The sequence below is a fragment of the Narcine bancroftii genome, chromosome 7, assembly GCF_036971445.1.
Source record: "Narcine bancroftii isolate sNarBan1 chromosome 7, sNarBan1.hap1, whole genome shotgun sequence".
NCBI lineage: Eukaryota > Metazoa > Chordata > Chondrichthyes > Torpediniformes > Narcinidae > Narcine > Narcine bancroftii.
In genome coordinates, this window is record NC_091475.1 from 27,862,045 (window position 1) to 27,868,606 (window position 6,562).

Genomic DNA, 6,562 nt, shown 5'->3' on the forward strand with positions numbered 1-6,562 from the left:
GAATTTAGAAGATGAAGTTGGGGGGGGGGAGAAAGAGATATCTTTTAGAAAGAATAGTGAATCAGTGGAATTCTCTGCTCAAAGAAGCAATGGAGGCTGCCTTATTGAATATATTTAAAACAGATAGGTTTTTGAAGAATAGTGGGATTGAGGGTTATGAGAGGAACAGGTGACAATTGAGTTCATGGCCAGATAAGCTATGATCTCATTGAGTGGTAGAGCAGGATCAGCATGCAGATGGCCTACTTCTGCTCTTATTTCTTATGTCTTTATGTAGGACTCAGGTGGTGAATTCTGTGGCCCTGTTCCCAGCCTGTTGTGAAAACCTTTCGACACCATGTACTGTCAAATGACTTTTAACTATTTTGAAATGTCTCAAATAATCACTGACATTTTAAAAGTTATAAAATATTTCAAAAAGTTAAAAAAATTCTTTCTAACATATTTGTATCTATAATTAAGATATTGTAGCATGCACACTACTGCAAAGTGTGGAAAGAAGGACACACCCCCAAGAAGTCGAGGTCGAAGACGGATTTATTGCACTGGCTCTCTGCTTATATTCTCTCCCCACTGCTGATGATAAGAGTGACATCACGGCAGAGCCAGCCTCGCACTGGGTGGAATTCCTGCCGTTGCTTCTTGTTTCCTGCTGAGCAGGTGGTCACCTAGGATGAAGGTCATTGGTCCCCGCTACATTCATTGGCCATCTCGTGTACTGGGTCACATCCCAGTTAGCAGGCCGCTACAATATTGATTTAAAAAAACAACATTAATTAAAATGATTAAAGAAAAAACAAATACCAGCATGTCCCTTTCAAATTCAGGGTGTCAACTCATTAAAGTGAATGGGGCCACTCTAAACTTGCCAGCCAAGTGTATCTAGCTCTCAGCCCAGTACAACTAAGCTCTCCTCTTGGACTCTGTTGAGCCTGGTAGCTGAGTAGAAGGTTAGTGATGTGGTAGCTGACCTCCAGCACATTCCTAACTTCAATGCTGCCATACACAAGTTCAGGAACCGAGAACCTACTGACCCATAAAAAGAATTTTACAGGTATTTCTCTTCTCAACTGTTGGCAAACAGTGACTATGTTTCTGCCTGATCAAAATGCAGCAAAGTAGGATGAGAGCAAAATTGTTGCAAGCCAACTTCTAAAGCAGCTATTACTTAATTTACAGTTGATATCAAATACATTTTAACTTTAAAATAGTTTGCAAAGTATTATGTTTATACGAAGAATTACAAAGGGAAATAAATCAAATAAATGAACTGAAAAACAAATGAACTGCAGTGAGGTGAAAGTAATTCTATAAACTATGCAAAAAGAACATAAGTAAGGATTAGAGGATTAATTCAAAGGTCAATATGCTTCATTCTTTTAACATTTTCATGAACTGGCCACTTAGACTGGAAAACTTTTAGGCTGTTTACATTGGATTCATGTATAATTCAATGGATGTTGCTACAAGGCAGGGATTTTTACCCATCCTAATTTCTCTTGCGACATTGGTGGTGGGATGCCTTTAGAATGTTGTGGTCTGGAGTTTGACCCAATGAGGAGGAAGGGATAATGATACAATTTGAAGAAGGATTGTATTAGATTTGAAAGGGAATTTGAATCTCTCTTATTCCTCCGACCGTTATGGAGGCAGAGGCTGTTGGTTTGGGAGATGCGGTCAAATAAGTCAGTGAATTTATTCAGTGGGTATACAGTGATTCAGATTCACTCTGACTACAGCCTGCTGGTGATGGAAAGAGTGACTGTTTTTTTGTGGTGAATGAAATAGGAATCTAGAAAGACAAATTGATCATAAGTGACATCTCTTCAGTTTTATTTTAATTTCCTGGACCTAGTGCTCCCAGTGAGCCCTCCTCTACATCGGGGAGACTGTATGCAGATTGGGGGATTTTTATTTTTATTTTTTGAGACCTTTCACTCTGCTGCAAAACCAAAGATCTCCCAGTGGCCTGCCACTTCAATTCCACTTCCCATTCCCACACTGACATCAATTTCAACTTCTCCCTGTGTGGATTTCCTCTGAGTGTTCCAGTTTCCATCCTCCGTTCAAAACATACCAGGGTTTTTGGTCATTTGGGTGTAATTGGTCACCACTGGCTCATGGGCTGAAATGGCCTGTTACAATGCTGTATGTTGTGGTGGCTCACCCATGCCACAGGTGAACCAGCTCACGGAGTCGTGGGCAAATCCATGGCAGATTTGACTGTGAGAGCTCTGGGTGAAGGGCAAGCCCACAGCCTAGCAGCTGATCCCTTGAATTGCAAGCATCACTGGGTTCCAAGGGGTTTAAATGCATGTGACTTTGTGGTTCTTTCACTCACTGCATGCCTAGTGTGACTACATTGGTGATCCAGTTGGACCCAATGTACGCAGAATTCAGTTTCACTGAAACTGCCGACTTTCTGGACCTCGTAGCTGCAGATCTGGATTGAACAGGCTGAACCCCAATTCCAGGTCAGGCAAATTATCTCAGATGCCACAAAGTACTACTATGTGGTCGGTTCACACGACCAGGAAACAGCAGGCCACATCATCGACTTCGTACACCAGCCACCAGTTGTGGACAGGAATGAAACAATCAAGGTGCTCCTGATCCGTACTTTTGGTCCACATGGACAGCCTAAGTGACTGCGTGCCATCAGCCTTAATGAATGAGATGCTGGCACTTGTAGATGGCCATAAGCCATGTTTACTGTTCGAACAAGTCTTTCTCAAGCAGATGACTGAAGATATCTGCCTCCTCCTCACTGACGATGATTTCAGTGACCCACGCAAAATAGCGGCCTGCACAGATATCCTGTGGCACACCAAGCAACATGGCGGGGCCTCCATCGACCAAGTTGCTGTATCACGCTCCTTGCCACCAATGAAGCTGGTGATGCCCACTGTAGGGAGTGACCCCAGTTTGGACTGTTGGTGTTTTTACCAGCAAAAATGGGGTTCAGGAGCCCACCATTGCTGCCCACCCTGCCCTTTTCTGGTAAGTGTCATTGCTAATAGCCTCCTTTACTTATGGGACTGACACTCCAGGCGAAAGTTCCTTGTAGACACGGGGCAGAAGTTAGCATCTCTCCCCCCTCGAGTCTCGACAGCTGCGCTGTGAGATCACGACTGGTGCTCACCACTGCCAACAACAGCAGTATTCGCACATACAGCATATGAACCATCCCACTAGAGTTTTGATCTAGCCGTTTCACCCGGTTGTTTGCGCTGGCAGCAGTGTCGTAGCCTTTATTGGGTGCAGATTTCCTCTGGGTGCACTGCCTCCTAGTGGACAACAAGGGACAGCATTTGGTGAATGTCAAGACCTTCCAGACCTTCTTGCTCAGTGAAGACAAGTTACCGGCCCCACACCTGGACTCAATGACTTTGTCAAGCAACGAGTTTGCCAGAGTACTAACAGAGTTTCTAACCATTATTACACTGCAGTTCTCCACAGACACCCCTAAGCATGGTGTACAGCACCACATTCCCACTCAGGGACCACTGCTACACACCTGAGCATGCAAGCTTTCACCCAATAAACTCCACTTCACCAAGAGGGAGTTCAGGAAAATGGAGGAGATGGGGGATGGGGGATGGGGATCATCTGGCATTCAGACAGCCTGTGGGATGGAGATGGAGGCCATGTAGCGATTACAAAAGGCTCAAAATGCCACCACAGTCAACCACACACCCAGTGCCTCTCATTTAGGACTTTATGATCAGTGTGCCTGGGATACACATCTTCTCCAAGGTCGATCTGGTCCACAGGTATTACCAGATTGCTGTCTATCCCAGTGATGTCCCCAAGACAGCCTTCATCACCCCATTCGGCCTATTCGAGTTCCTGTGGATGTCTTTCAGACTCAAGAATGTGGCACAGACATTCCAGCGGCTCATGGACACTGTGGAGCATGGCATGGATTTCGTCTTCATCTACTTAGATGATACCCTGATCACCAGTCTGAGTGAATATGGCCTGGCCATCAACCCTGTAAAGTGCCAGTTTGGGCTGTCAGCCATTGATTTCCTTGGGCACCGCATCAACTGGCATGGAGCAGTTCCTTTGCTGGTGAAAGTCGAGGCCTTATGCCAGTTTTCCAGGCCCAGTACAGTCAAGGAGCTACAGGAGTTTGTGGGCATGATCAACTTTTATCACCGATTCCTAACATTAGCAGCCCAAATCATGCGACCCCTGTTCGGCCTGATGTCCAACAAGGCCAAGGAAATTACCTGGGACACTGAGTCACCAGTGGCTTTTGAGCAGGCCAAGGGCGCCCTTGCAAATGTCACCCTCCTGGTACATCTGCAGGTGGATGTGCCCACAGCCCTCGTGATTGACACTTCCAGCTCAGCAGTCAGCGCATGCTGGAATAGCTAATTGAGAGTCAGTGGAAATCATTCATGTTCTTCAGCTGCCACCTACAACCCCTGGAGCTGAAATACAGTGCCTTCGATTGGAAGCTGCTAGACACTTTCGGTATTTCTTGGAGGGGCAGGAGTTCACGGTCTTCATGGACTACAAACCTCGCACCTTCACATTCGCCAAAGTGTCGGATCCATGGTCAGCATGGCAGCAATGCCACCTGTCATACATCTTGGACTATACCACCATCGTCAAACACATCTTCAGGACAAACAAAGTCATGGCCGATGCACTGTCTCACATCTCCATGTACTTGGTGCATTCCCTGTCCCCAGGGTTGGACTACATGGCACTCGCTGAGGAACAGCAGCTGGATGAAGAAATGCCAGCCTACTTACTGCACCACAGTCTCGAGCCTGCAACTTGAGCCCAACAGGCAGCAAGCTCCTCTGTGACGTGTCCACAAGCCAAACCTGACCCATAGTTCCAGCCACTTGGAAGCATTGCGTTTTTGATGCACTACATGATTTGGCCAATCTGTCCATTTGAGAAACCATCCAACTAGTGGAGGATAGATTTGCTTGGCATGGCTTATATAAGCAGGTCAGGCACTGGGCAAGGACATGCATACTCTGCCAGACCTGTAAAGTCCAAAGGTATGTGAAGGCCCTCTTCAACCCTTCCAGCTCACACACAGGTTTGAGCATGTCCATGTGGACATCGTCAGTCTGCAGCCAGTCTCCTGGGGAGCAAGATTCCTGTTCACTATGGATGACAGGTTCACCAGATGACCAGAAGCCATACCGCTAGCTGACACATCCATGAAGTCCTGCGCCAGAGCTCTCATTGCAAGCTGGTTTGCACTTTTTGGGCTTGCTGCCAACATCACCTCAGACAGGTGGGGGGGGGGGGGTGGGTTGCAGTTCACATCCAGCCTATGGTTGTCTCTGGCACAGCTACCTGTGACCCAGCTGCACCACACCATGGCTACCATCTGCAGTCCAATGGCCTGGTAGAGCGTTTCCACCAGCATCTGAAGTCGGCCCTGATGGCGCGCCTCCAAGACCCAGATTGCGTGAACGAGTCCCATGGGTGTTTCTTGGCATCTGCATGGCTTCCAAAGAAGACTTCCAGGTGATTTTATACCAGTGGCCTGTGGCACAAAGGAGACATTTGCAGCAGTGCTCACAAGTCTCCGAGAGAAGGTAGGAATACTAACTCCTATACCAACCTTGTGCCACAGTCTGACGCCTTCCTTTGTCCCCAAGGACCTCCAGGACTGTGACTATGCCTTCATCTGCATGGGCATGCACCGGACTCCACTCCAGCAGCCATACAAGGATGCATCAGAACGGAACCATATGTGTCCTTGACATGAGTGGCCATGAGGACACCTTCAATTGACCACCTAAAGCCAGTGCACCTAGACCTGGAACACCCTGTGACCATGCCACCCCCACACCGACAAGGTTGACCACCCAAACTAACTAAAAAGGTGTGGCCATGGACTCTGCACCACGTAATGCTGGTTCAGTGGTGGGGGTGGGTGGTGGGGGGGGGAGTGGGTGGTGGGCAACAGGAAAACTGGCTCACAGAGTCTTGAGCAAATCTGCTGCAGGTTTTACTGAGAGGTCCGGGTGCAGGGCAAGCTTACAGCCTAGTGGCTGATGTCATAAAGGTCCTGGGAGTTGTAAGCATCATTGGGTTCCAAGAGCTTTAAACTCATGTGAGAGTTCTATTAAAATCAGTTAGTTCAACTCTCTTTTGACTCTGTGTGGCTTTTTTTCTTGCTGCATGCCTAGTACAACTACAATGTCTAAATTTTTAAAGAACAATAATGTGGAGTATGTTTAGGGACCACTTATGTGGGGGTTCTGGATAAGTTTGTCCCATGAAGACAGAGAAAAGATTGTAGGAAAAGGGAACTGTGGTTGACAAAATAGGTGAGGCAGCTAGTAAAGATGAAAAAAGATGTATACATTAGATTGAGGAGCAAAATCAGGAAGAGCTCATTAGAATAATATGGTAGCCAGGAAGGAACTTAAGAAAGGACATGAAAGCTAGAAGGGGGTGTGAGAGGGCCTTGGCAGTGGGATTAAGGAAAACTCTAAGGCATTATATGCTTATATGAAGAATAGAAGGATGACAAGGGTGAAGACAGGGCATTTTAAGAATAAAGCGTGTGCCTAGAGGG

At 46.8% G+C, this 6,562-nt stretch overlaps 1 long non-coding RNA gene across 1 annotated transcript; it reads right to left on the reverse strand.

Annotated features, from left to right (window-relative positions):
* Nucleotides 1-519: 519 nt before the first annotated feature.
* On the reverse strand, nt 520-5,950 carry LOC138739818 (uncharacterized). The gene is made up of 2 exons (XR_011342453.1): nt 5,600-5,950; nt 520-745 (listed from the first exon to the last, which is right to left on the reverse strand). It is a non-coding gene; the product is annotated as an uncharacterized lncRNA (long non-coding RNA).
* Nucleotides 5,951-6,562: the final 612 nt, after the last annotated feature.